Genomic DNA, 14,203 nt, shown 5'->3' with positions numbered 1-14,203 from the left:
CTAAATAACATGTCAGGATTATGTACGCATATCCTGAGTGATGTATTATATAATTACTACTTGCGTGTAAGATATGTAATGAGCAGTTCTTCTCCGTGCGCAACCGTTTATTATCTTAAAAAATTCCTGGAGTTTTTAAATTTTTTCCCATCCTTGTGAAATTATTGATTTCTGCGACTCTTTTTCTTTTCTTATGAGTTTTACAAAATTTATCCCCAGAGTGAAAAATGTCTCGTCCTTGGACGTGCTCCATGCCAATTCCGCCAGAGGAAAATTATGACACACCACCAAGAAACAATTTCACACAGGGGCAGTCCAGTCAATAGTATAGTGAAACAACACTTTCCAAAATGTGTCGTCTTTATGAGCAAAGTCAGCAACAACATCAGGAAATAATGAACCAAGTCATCAATATGGGAAATCACCATGGACAGTATCAGCAGCAATCCAAGTTATCTGAGCTACAGAAGACGCGTCGCCAAACATTTTCTCATACTGACAAAGCTCTTGAGGCCGAGGACTGGCTTCGAGACATGGAAAGAAAATTAATTATTGCATAGTGTTCAGACCTCGAGAAAGTGCTATATGCACCGCACTATCTCACTGGAGCAGCTGCATCGTGGTGAGAAAATTTCCTACACATGCACCCCAACGAAAATAATATAACCTGGGAGGAGTTCAAAGAAGGTTTTTTTGGGGCGCATATTCCTAAAAGTCTTATGAAGATCAAGAAGAGAGAATTTGATGACCTCAAACAAAGGACCATGACAGTGTCAGAATACAACCGTCAGTTTAGTCTATTGTCTCGCTACGCCAACGAAGAGCGTATGACTGAAAGCAAGAAGACGGAAAAATTCCTAGACGGTGTGGCACCCTCACTTAAATGTCAGCTAATTGTACACACCTTTCCAGATTTCAAAACATTGGTGGATAAGGGCATCACCTTGGAAAATGAGAGACGCAGCTTGGAGGATTTCCGCAAGTGAAAAAGGGACCAGACTAATCTTGCTTGCAACCATCGAAGCCAGACAGAATTTCGGAAAAATGGAACACACAAACCCACGACAAACGTCGCACGCCCAGTCAAGAATTTCCATGCAAGGGACAAGGAGTTCACATATCGCCCAGGCGTTACTTGCTACGCTTGTGGAGAAGAAGGGCACTATGCCAAGCAGTGCCCCAAGCCAAGAAACTCGACCACAAAGCCGAACCACGGTGCCAATAATTCAGCACCCAAGTGCAACAATTTCAATCCCAATAACAACCACAGGAAGGGTCACCTAAACCACATGACCAGAGAAGAAGCACAGAATGCCCCGGATATCGTACTCGGTACGTTCCCTGTCAACACAATACCTGCCATGGTTTTGTTTGATTCTGGATCATCTCACTCATTCATTTCAAAAAAATTTGCTTGCAAAATAATTTTTCGACGCTTCCCTTGGAAAAATCTATTATTGTCAAGTCCCCCGGGATTAAGCAAGTTACCCAGAGTTACTGCCAAGGTGTGATTATTGAGTTTGAAGGATTGAAGTTTCACGCCAACCTTGTTGTATTGGAAAATAAAGGACTGGACGTCATCTTAGGGATGGATTGGTTAACCACCAACAAAGGTTTTATTGACTACTTCAACAGGACAGTAATTCTCACCCACCACCACGGGAAGACAATAAAAGTTTCAGCCAAAGAGAGAAAAATATCCCGGCAACCGAGATTGAACAAAGTGGATATTTCTGAATTAAGCAAGGTTCCAGTAGTGTGTGAATTTCCAGACGTATTTCCCGAAGAGCTACCAGGCATGCCACCAGACCGAGAGATAAAATTCAGCATTGAACTAGCACACGGTACCACCCCCATATACAAGAAACCGTACAGAATGGCACCATCCGAGTTGGTAGAATTGAAGAAGCAAATAAAGGAATTACTGGACAAAGGATATATACGAGCCAGCTCCTCACCTTGGGGGTCACCAATTTTATTTGCCAAAAAGAAGGACGGAACACTGAGGTTGTGTATAGACTACCGAGCGCTTAATATGGTCACAATCAAGAACAAATACCCGATGCCACGGAAAAATGATTTACTTGATCAGCTCTCTCAGGCCAAGGTGTTCTCGAAAATTGACTTAAGATCGGGATACCATCAATTAAAAGTACGAACAAAAGATATTCCCAAGATAGCTTTCACCTCCAGATACGGACTGTATGAGTTCACAGTAATGCCATTTGGACTCATGAACGCCCCCGAATATTTTGTTCACCTCATGAACAAAGTATTTATGAAGTTTATGCACAAGTTTGTTGTGGTATTTATCGACCATATTCTGATATATTCTAAGACACCAGAAGAGCACGCTGAACATCTTCGAATTGTACTAGGAGAACTCAGGAAACATCAATTGTATGCCAAGTTCAGCAAGTGTGAATTTTGGCTAAGACAGGTAGGTTTTCTAGGCCACGTACTGACCCAAGAAGGTATTGCCGTTGACCCGGAAAAAGTCAAGGCCGTACTTGGCTGGAAACCACCAGCTAGCGTAACGGACATTCGAAATTTTCTGGGATTGGCAGGTTACTACCGAAGATTTATTGAAGGGTTTTCCACCCTAGCTAAGCCAATGAGGCAGTTACTCAAGAAAGACAAGAAGTTTGAATGGACGGAGGCTTGCGAGAAAAGTTTCCAAGAGCTAAAAGGGAAATTAACAACGGCACCAGTATTAATTGTGCCGGACATACACAAAAATTTTGAGGTATATTGTGACGCATCCCGGAAGGGCCTCGGATGCGTACTAATGCAAGAAGGCAAAGTAGTCGTATATGCTTCCAGACAACTTCGCAAGCATGAAGAAAATTATCCTACTCATGACCTGGAATTGGCAGCGGTCATCCATGCACTCAAAGAATGGAGACACTTCCTACTCGGAAATTGTTGTGAAATATACACAGACCATAAGCGCCTCAAGTACTTTTTCACACAACTAGAACTAAATTTACGACAACGACGCTGGTTGGAACTAGTAAAAGATTATGATGTTGGAATCCACCACCATCCAGGAAAGGCAAACATAGTGGCAGATGCTCTAAGTCGGAACCCCAGTCCGAACAATGAGAGCCTACCAAAGTTGAGACCTGAATTCCGGCAGGAGTTTGCTAAACTCAACTTGACGGTAGTCACCGAAGGCAGTGTGTCGAATTTAGAAATACAGCCTACCTTGATAGAAAAAGTTAAAGAGGCTCGGCATGGGCACCCCAGCATTGAAGGCATAAAACGGAAGGTAAGTTTGGGCAGAGCCTCAGATTTCGCTATCGACAAACAGGGAATATTGTGGTATGGGAATAGACTTTGCGTACCAAATATCAATGACCTTAAACAGCAAATCTTAGCTGAAGACCACACCGCTCCATATTCAATCCATCCTGGAGGGACAAAAATGTACAAAGATCTTCAGGAAACATTTTGGTGGCACGGTATGAAGAGGGACATAGCCACGTTCATTACATGGTGTGACTCATGTCAACGCATCAAGGCTGAGCACCAGAAACCGGCCGGGCTATTACAACCAAATAAGATACCCGAGTGGAAATGGGACGAGATTGGAATGGATTTTATTGTTGGGCTACCTCGGTCACGACACGGACATGATGCCATATGGGTCATCACTGATAGACTGAATAAAGTAGCACACTTCATCCCCGTGAAGACAACACACACCACTCAGAAGCTTGCCAGGCTCTACCTTTCCCGTATCGTCTGCTTACATGGAGTTCCAAAGACTATAAAGTCGGATAGAGGCACTCAATTCGTCTCCCGATTTTGGGATCAATTACAACAAGCTCTGGGAACCCAACTGGCATTTAGTACCGCATACCACCCCCAGACTGATGGACAAACAGAACGCGTAAACCAAATTCTAGAAGACATGTTGAGAGCATGTGTCCTCACCTATGGGACCAGTTGGGAGGAAAGTTTGCCATACACAGAGTTCACATACAACAACAGTTACCAGGCCAGCCTGCAAATGGCACCATTTGAAGCCTTGTACGGGAGGAGATGTCGTACCCCGCTAAATTGGTCAGAAACCGGAGACAGCCATATCTTCGGCCCAGACATGCTCAGAGAAGCCGAGGAAAAGGTCAAGATAATCAGGGACCGACTCAAAACAGCTCAAAGCCGACAGAAGAGTTATTATGATCAGAAGCACCGTGGAGTCAGATTCGAACCCGGTGAGTTTGTGTACCTACGAGTATCTCCCATGAGGGGCCTGCAACGATTCAGGATTAAAGGGAAGCTAGCACCAAGGTTCATCGGACCATTCTGCATAGTGGCTCGAAGAGGCACGGTAGCCTACCAGCTAGACTTACCAGAAGAATTATCCGATATCCACAATGTGTTCCACGTCTCGCAATTAAGGAAGTGCGTAAGCAACCCAGAGAAGCAAGTATCCCATGAAAGCATTGACGTGCAACCAGACCTTACCTATCGGGAACACCCAATAAAGATATTAGAAGAGTCTGAAAGGAGGACCCGACAGAAAACCATCAGGTTTTTCAAAGTTCAGTGGAGCAATCACACCGAGAGTGAAGCAACTTGGGAGAGAGAAGATTTTCTTCGGACAAGCACCCACACTTAATTGAGGATCAGCTGAAATCTTGGGGACGAGATTTTTCCTAAGGGGGTAGGTGTTGTGATACTCCAAAAAATTTCATTTGGTTTTCTGCAAAAACCATGTTGGATTTGAAGAAGGTCATTTAAATTTTTTTTAAAACCTCTCTCTCTCTCAAAACTTTTTCCCCTTGGCAAGGATTTTAATTTTTGCATCTTCTTCAACCCTAGTGCTTGGTGATTAAAAACCTTTCTTCTGTTTGTCCCCTTCTCAAAATTATTTTATTTTGGGATTTTATTTTTAGGGAAAAACCCTAGGAGTTTTTGGACCTCCCTTATATTGAAACCATTCATAGTTTTACCATACCTCTTGTGGTAAATACTCCCAAAACCCCTCCCCCTACTTTCGGGCAATCCAAACATTCTGTACCAACAAGTCCAACTAATTTTTGGATTTTATTTCATTTGTTTTATCCCCAAAAACATTTCTGTCATTTATTCTAAGCCTAGATGATTTACAAAGCAGGTACCTGTATTCCTTTGAGTTTTGATCTCAAACCAACTCCTCTGGATAGTCCTTAACACCCACAACCTAGAACCATCAAGATCCACTCTTCTTATTTTCAAAATTTTCAAGTTTCAGCCTCTGCAAGTTTGGACCAGATTTGTCAAATTTGGTGAAATTCATATCTCCTCTTCTCCAAAAATTCTACCAAAAACCAGGCAGTCCCCAGATGCAATGAGAGACCACCTCACCAAAAATCAGCTCAAGGAGAATCCCCCACATGCCAAAATCATTTCGTCGAACACCTGGCCGGCACTATTCTTGTGCACTTTCAGACAAAGTTCAAAGTTTCAGAGAAGTGCAGTGTCGTTTCTTCGTCAGAGTGTGGTCATCGATCACCCGTGCGCCCTGGCGCGTTGCGCACGGCCCCTTCTCCCTGGCCAGAGCACCGCACGCCCTCTTGGACGGGTGCAGGTGTCGGTGGTGGCGAGCATCGCCGGCGTTGGCAGCTTCTGCGGTGGCAGAACCACCTGTGGCGGCCAACGGGGCCAGAGCGAGCTCGCCACGCCGTCTGGCACCGCCCAACGCCCCCAAGCCCTCCGCGTGGCCTCATGCACGCCAGCGCACCCCCGCAGCACCGTCGCCATGGCCCGGCAAGCACAGGGCGCGCCCTCTGCCGCCGACGGGCCCGCGCCGCCCCGTTCCGTCGAATCCACCCAGGGCTCCTAATCCAAGCTCGTTTAGCGTCAAAACAGAACCAGTGGAACTCCACGTAGATGCCCAACTCCCTAAACCTCCCCGACCAAGCTCTGCGCCGCCGTAGCCTTCGCCGGAGAACTCCGTTCACGGCCACTGCCTCGGATCGCCTATAAAAAGGGGCCCCGAGCTCGCCCTCGAGCACGCACCACCACTGCACCTCGCCAACACCTCGCCAAGCCACTCGGGGGACCTCGAGGAGGTCTCCTCCCCCAACTCCGGCCGCCCCGATCCGCCTCGGCCACCACCTCGATTCACTCCGGTGAGACCATCTCCGACGCCCAAACCTCGTCAGTCACTCCCACGAGCACCTAGTGAGCTGACCCAAGCTTCGATTTGAACTTCGCAGCCCTCCCCGGCGAGATCCAACTCCACCCGAGCCACCGTCCACCGGAGCAAGGGCCGCCGTCGACGTAGTGCTTGCCGACCACCACCACCACCACCCACTGACGCGGAAGGTCACGCTGAACACACAGGTACCACCCGATCCCCCTGCCTCGCCGTGGATCGCCGCCGGCGACCACCGCAGCTCTCGGGCGCCGACGAGCCTAGTTCCCCGTTTGAATTTTCAAACCTGACAGGTGGGACCCGCCCGTCAGCCTCTCTGTTCTTTTTTTTCAAACCGTTTTCTGAAAACGTATTCGGGGCAAATGGGCTTTCGGTCTGAAACGTTTTTCTGGGCTTTTCTGTTTAGCCCCCTGGGAAGTTTCTGTTTCATTACAGAAAGGTCCCTGCATTAAAACCCTTATAACTTTTAAAGAGAAAAGGATTTTTGGTTGATTCTTTTTCTGCCCTCTTTAAAATTTGGTCTAGTTTTTTATCAGATTTATTTGAAAAATAATTGGAATACTTTTGTGCACCTCACGGTATTTACAATAGTGCGTATATTTCTGTATACCGTAGATACCGAAGGAGGTGACGGAACCGCAAACTTCACCGAGCTAGGCTCCGACTACTCCGAACCAGGCAAGCATGTTTGAAGTTTTGATGTGATAGTTGTTTTGGCATGTTTGCATTAAGTAGTTGCATGGCATGATCATGAGCATCTCGATGAATGTTATATTACATGCAAAGTTGAGGCAAAAAAAGTTTCGAAGACCCATAAGTTGTTGGGTATGAGTTTTGCATGGCCATGTGATGGCATGAGAATGAGTAAGATGGCAGTGTTGTAGCATGCCAGTCTTATGCCAGGCCAGTTGATCAGTGTCAACATGAATCAGTCCAGTTCCCATCCTTTTTCCCTTTTCGTACTACCACATGTTTTCCGCAAGGGATACGGCTTAGTAAGTTGCAAACCGCTTTCCTGGTACACACCAAATCGAGAGGCCGGGATGAGGGTTCCATGGCCCTGGATTAAAGCCTATCATCCGGTCAGGGGGCATGGGTGTTTCCGGTTGGGACCGAGAGGGGGGCACCCCTTAGAGCGCGCGTATATAAATTTGATTCCATGCTATTCGAGATTGTGATCTCCCCGTCTCAAAGTTTTTCTTGAACGCTGTCTAGGGTGATTCCTGGCAACGTGAGGTGGGATGGGTGTGTACTGGTTAGATGTGTTTCTTCCGAAATACCATAAAAGGAACTAGTCCTTGTGACTACGGAAATCCGTTGGCTGTGGGCAATTTAGTACAAACTCTGCAGAGTCGAAAATCCTTGAAATCATCTTATCCGTGCCCAAGTACCATGTTCATTTTCTTCCGTCAAGTGTCAGTCTCGGTGACAGAAACTCCTTAAAACCACATGAGTGTTAAGTCCGATTAAATGTTTATTTCCTGTGGATGAACTAACCCATTTATTATCATGTGTTGAATATTTTCCTATGAGCACTATTTCTTGCAAGTTAACAGATATGAATAATGAATCTAAGCCCTTTCTGTGATGTCACTCAGACGTCCGACTGTGGCATACTCTTTTATTTACTGGTGATCTAAGCCGTTTCTGCGATGTCGCTCAGACGTCCGACTGTGGCATACTCGTTAGTTACTTTTGATATAAGCCCTTTCTGCGATGTCGCTCAGACGTCCGACTGTGGCATACTCGTTTATTTACTTTTGATATAAGCCCTTTCTGCGATGTTGCTCAGACGTCCGACTGTGGCAAGGTTGTTATATTTCTTTTGATATAAGCCCTTTCTGCGATGTCGCTCAGACGTCCGACTGTGGCACACCTATTATTTACTTTCAATATAAGCCCTCTCTATGATGTCGCTCCGACGTCCGATTGTGGCACGCATATCGGTATAAGCCCTTTATGTGGTGTCGCTTAGACGCCCGATTGCGGCATAATTTATTTAATTGTTCACCCTTCGAGGCGTCACTTCAGAAACCCGATCGGTTTTTGGTTCTTTTTGTAGATTTCGGGAGGACTACCGCCTGACTTCCTTATTTAATAATGTCGTGCTAATTCATCATTTGAAAGTGCATTGTTAATTGCTCATGACGCATTCATGCATGCATTTTCTATATCTTATGTCCGAACTGTCTTGCGAGTACTTTCAAAGTACTCACCTGGCTTGTTGATTTGGCCAGATGCTGACGAAGGCGATCTCATGGATGAAGAGTTCAATAGCGAGTCCGATGCCTAGAGGAATCCCAGCCAGTCTCGTGCGACCCTGGTTTTGGTCACTGTGTTATATCCGCTTCCGCCACCCAAATAATTTCATCGAGCCTCACCTCGACGCTCGATGAGCTGCCAGTTTAGGAGTCATATTATTTACTCCACTGTGATATTCCACCACCGCTTTATTCTCGAGTCAGTAGTAAGCCACCCCACACCATTGTGACATATCCGCCATTATGTATATTACTGGCATGCTTGTAATAAATTGTTGAGCACCCCTAGCTCGACCCTGTAATATATTTCAATACTACTGGCTTATTGTATCAAGAATTTGTCTACCAGTCAGGAGGATTTTTCCTCATACTGGAATCAAAAGGTCGGTTTCTCAATAAACATTTTACTGGAAAACCGGTCGTGACAGCCATCCGCATCCGCAAGTGTAAGCTCCGTTCCATGTTCTTGATGTGCAATGGTGAAGAAATAGAGAGCATCGTCTATACTATTCATCTTCAGAACTTATCATGTTGCTGTACTGGCAAGAGTTCAGTTAGGATCTATGTGCGTTCAGTTTACTTCATATATCTTTGTGAAAAAGTGTGGTTGTATTGACAATGGTTTAGTTATAATCTAGTCTGTTCAATTCATACATGCTTGTGCAAAATTACTATTGTACTTGCCAGAATTCAGTGCTAAAATTCACTTCATATATGTGTTCTGTCAAAATTCAGTTATGCTCTAGTACTGTACAAACACATTGAAATATATGTATACATATCTGTCAGAAATCAGTGGAATATTTTTTGGTAACACTGTACATGGATAGTTGGTCCAGAGAAAATTGTTTATAGAAATCAGCGAAATATGGTGCTTGTTTACTGCTGTGATGGATACATCCAAGACTATTATTGCGGCTTCATTAGTGGGGTGTATTTTTGTTTCATTCAATATCTGATCTGATTATAAACATAACCATAGGACGTATTTAGATGGGTGTATTTAGTGGGTTATATTTAGATGGGTGTATATAAAAATGATTTGATCTTCTCTTCCTTGGTTTCCTGATGCACTCCTATTCCACAACCACAGGGACACATCACATCGATTGGGGACGAGTCGGATGGGTCCAACAAGCCTAGGAGGAGGAGGAGCTCCATCCGCAGCAGCTCATGCTCATGGAGGAACAAGTCTGAATCGTTGATGTTACTCTACTGTCCTGGAGTCACCATCCGCAGCAACCATGCTGTGGCTGAGCCTATGCTATGGCAACAAGCTCCCTCTGGTGAGCTCCTCCCCGTTCCTTCTTCTCTGATGTCGCTCCTGCATGGCCTTGGCCATGATTTGGGTTGGATGTGGGCCTCTACTAGTTGATGCTAGATGTTGTAACCAAGCATCAACTCCTACTGGAGCTCTATGGTGAATTCATGCGGTTCTAGGGTATCTCAGTAGCTCCCCATGTGTACTTGCTTTATATATGTGCTCCTGTGATGCTCTGGTGATATGGGGTGGGTAATATCAAGATCATGGTGGTGTTGATGCTTATCTTGCGTGTCTCTGGTGGTGGTGGTGTTGACAACGGTTACACACCTAGCTTGTAACTAATATCCTTACTGCTAATTTACCTCAAGTTTATCTGAACATGGTTGAAATGAGCGCTGCAAATTTTGATGTCTAAAATCAATTTTTACACCAAGTCCTTAAGTAATTATTTTCATTACATCAAAGTTAGCTGAGAATATTGACTTGAATATTTTATGGATGCCCTGATACATGTACAAATACGGTTGAGCAAATACCGAGCTGCAGTGGAACAACCTGGAGTTAGAGAACTTCAGGGACAAGATCAACGGGGTGACCGTCGTTATGGCGGCTGTGTACGGCGGCGACCACAAGTTCTTCGGTGAGCTGGCTCCATCTCCTACCCCTAGCTCCCTCTTTTCTGCTCCTATAGCATGCTCTGTTGGACTCATGCTCTGCTCCTACACCAGCAGCTTGATTGGTTCTATATACTCTAGCAGCAATACCTCATGTACATGTAATTGGACTCCCTGGGTGATGTTCCTGTAAATTCTTCCATGTCTTTCTCTTTTGCTGGTGCTACTACACATGTTAGATTGTTAGTTGTACTTGTTTCCATCTCAAATTACTTATCTTCTTGAACATATGCCTTATGATTGGTGCATGTAGGATGTGCTCCATGTGGATATCTATGCATTTCTTAAGATTTTTGTAGCACATGCTATTGCCTCAAAGATTGTTTATTTTATTTTCGTTCATATAAGAGCACATTTTTTTATTGCTCTCAAGGGATGAATTGTTATGATCTTTAATATGTGGCTGGATGTGATGTTTTGCAGGTTGAAGGCGCTAAGGTGTTGCAGACATGCATGTACTTGTTGAGCATTTTATCTGTAGAGTGCTATATTGTGATTGGTGTAATATTGTATGATTATATTGTGATTGGTGGAATGTAATAAACTTGATTGGTATATCGGTGATTTGGCTGTTATTTGAATATATTTTAAATTTGTTCTCTATTGTTATATCGTTGAGTTTCAAGTTGTGAAAAATTAAAACCTGATGTTTGGGACCTAGTGCCTAGAAGAATCTGACAATGTGCACCCAGTTGACTACAATATTCTGAAAATTGAATGTAACAAAAAAACAAAGAAAACCCGAAAACCGAAATTATATAGAATGTGAAAAGGCTGCATCTCAGAAAGCAAAAAAGGCCGAATGAATGGCCCAAGCCCATGTAGGTAGTGAAAATTAACAGCAAACATATGACATATCCAGCACATAAATTTCATCGTACATACATATATAGTTCCATCCATTCATACATAGCAAGTTGCACATACACATAAGTTGCAACCATTAGGAAGTTGCACATACATATTACAATGCAAAGTTTCATCAAGATAGCAAGTTCCATCGTAGCAAGCTAGGAGAATACTAGAAAAGAATGAAATAAAAAACAAGCACTCCATCATAGCAAGCTAGCTTCCGAGAAGTGAATGAAATCTGCAAAATGGCAAATAAGAAAGTTAGGAAAAGGTGACTAGAAGAAGAAGACTAGAAGAAGAAGCACGCCATCGTTTGTGAGGTAACTTAGGTGAAATGGATCGTTTATGAGCTAACTTAGGTAAAATGCATCATTTTAGAGCTAAGTAGGTAAGATGGGTCATTTTGGAGCTAACGTAGGTAAAATGGGTCATTTTGGAGCTAACGTAGGTAAAATGGGTCATCTTAGAGCTAACGTAGGTAAAATGGATCATTTTGGAGATAATCTAGGTATAATGGATCATTTTGGAGATAATCTAGGTAAAATGGGTCATTTTAAAGCTAACTTGGGTAAAATGGATCATTTATGAGCTAACTAAGGGGAAATGGGTCATTTTAGAGCTAACTTAGGTAAAATGGATCATTTTGAGCAAACCTAGTTACTAAGCATATTATAACTAACTTAGGTCATTTTGGAGGAAACAAAGCTAAGTATGGCTTGTTTTGGAAGTCAGTAAGCTTATTAAGTCATTTTGGAGGAAAAGAAGCTAACTCTAGGTCATTAAGGTAAGCATATTGGAGGAAATAAAGCTAAGTCTAGGTCTTTATGCATTTTTTAAGCAAAAAACTAGAGAAACTTACTGTGATCATGGAGGTGTAGGAGCGGGCTTGCTCGTGCCAGTAGCTGGAGAAGGATCGTGTGATGCTTGTCTGGAGCTACGCTGCACCAAAGATCATTTCCAATGTTTCGTTAGCATGATGACACTCAAATGTTAAGACTAGCAAGTAACATCCATTCAAATTAAACTCACCGTGGTCTCAGGAGCAATCTCTGGATCAATGGCAATGGAGCCACGGGACCTCCCGCCACCAGGTATCATCACCTGCTCTGGATCAATGGGAATCTGGCTCGGGTTAAAGTCCTCCCCTTTCCTCACCTTCCCCCTTGACTTGCTTGTAAGAGGCAGTGTGGGCCATGGCATACAGGTCGTACCCCTCTGGCACCTTATCCGTCTTATTGTAGCATGCTTGAAAGAGAGAAACAAAGTAAATTAGTAATTAAAGGGCTCAAGCTAGCATGATGAATGAATTGCATTAATCATGAACCAAACCACATACCCAGTTTCGCCCGAACTGATATAAGCTGGAGCTACCTTGATGGTGTGGCACACCTTCAATTTGGGCACGTTTGTCCTTGGCCTTAGTCGGCCCCCCTTCCATCTTTCAACACCTGCCATGACAAAGAGTAAACGAAATTAGTACAACATAAAAAAATACCGACATGAATAATAATATGTATATCACCTAAATGTATCATCATCAAGTACAACATAAAAAAATTGAATACCTGACACTACTAATAATCTTGATCAGTATCATCAATAAATGCATAATCATCATCATCACTATAATCAATGACGGGCTCATAGGGTTCAGTGGCATCAACATGTGGAAGGCCACCTTGACGTAACCGGTCAAGCATTGACAGGTCATCCGCAGCAGTAACCTCTTCTTGTTCCGGCTCTTCTTGTTCCTCCTCTAGGGTGATGTGGGATTCACTGTCGCTGTCTACTTCAATGTTTTGGGGTGAAGTATAGCGGTTCTTGAAATGCTTTTTGGAAAGACGTGTCTCTTGGAAGAATTCTCCTTCATATGTGTCTGGGTTAATGTGAGGTTCATAATCCTCTTCCTTTGGGGAGAGATAGTCTAGCACGTGGCGTCACTTCATAAACGACATCCAAACCTTTCAGATTTGGATTAGTTTGGCAGGCCCACACTAGATAGAATACTTGGGTCGCCTGTTGAGCCGTAATATAGACATCAGGAACATCTAAATGGGTGCTTTGTTTGATTTCAACTAGCCCTATATGTTCATGAGTCCTTCTAGTCTCCTTCGGCTGAAACCAATAACATTTGAAGACTATGACATTCGGTGGGTTTTCACCATAGAATAGAAGTTCATAAATTGCTTCAACTCTCCCATAATACTCGGTACCTCCTTCGCCGATAGCAGATACACAACAATTTGTAGACTTTCGGTCGGCCATAGATAGCTCTTTGCATAGGTACGAAAGTGATACCCGTTGATGTCATATTTGTCAAATGAACGGACCTTATAGTCAAAACCATTAGCGACTTGTCTCAATTCGGCGTCCATAGACTCTGAATTAGCCTACAAGTTTATTATGAAAGGATTGTTGCATTACGCACAAATTAGCGAATGAAACGAAATTGTCTAATAGAAATTACCGTTTGTTTGAACCAAGAGATGAAACCGGGGTAGCCGCCTCCTTGCTTTGCGAGAAGCTCATACTCTTTGACGGAATCCTTTTGGATCACCGCTCCATACGAAAATAGGGCGATGTATCGACTGTATGAAATATCCAGGATTAAGAGCATTTCAAAGGAAATAGAAGTTGCGAAACAATGTACCGAGAACTTACTCGATGTACGGCCGCACTTCTATCAGGTTGTTGAAGATATACAATGAAATTGTCCGCCATTCTTCGTTATCCAAAGATACTGGATTTGAAACACTGGCTGGTGCGAGATTCCCTTTGAATAGGCCGAGGTTGGATCCACCCTTTTTAGGGTCGTCAGCATTGTACCGAGGCTTCGGATTATGCAAATGACGAATTTTGGCTTCGTAGTGTGCTGTCATGAAGTTTGTCGCCTCCTCAGTGATGAATGCCTCAGCCATCGATGCTTCAATTCTACGTTTATTTTTACATTTTTCTCGAAGCGTCTTCTGCATCCTCTCAGTTGGGTATCACCAACGATTTTGCC

Source organism: Triticum dicoccoides, chromosome 1A, assembly GCF_002162155.2.
Source record: "Triticum dicoccoides isolate Atlit2015 ecotype Zavitan chromosome 1A, WEW_v2.0, whole genome shotgun sequence".
NCBI classification, from domain to species: domain Eukaryota; kingdom Viridiplantae; phylum Streptophyta; class Magnoliopsida; order Poales; family Poaceae; genus Triticum; species Triticum dicoccoides.
Note: the sequence above shows the minus strand (reverse complement) of the source record.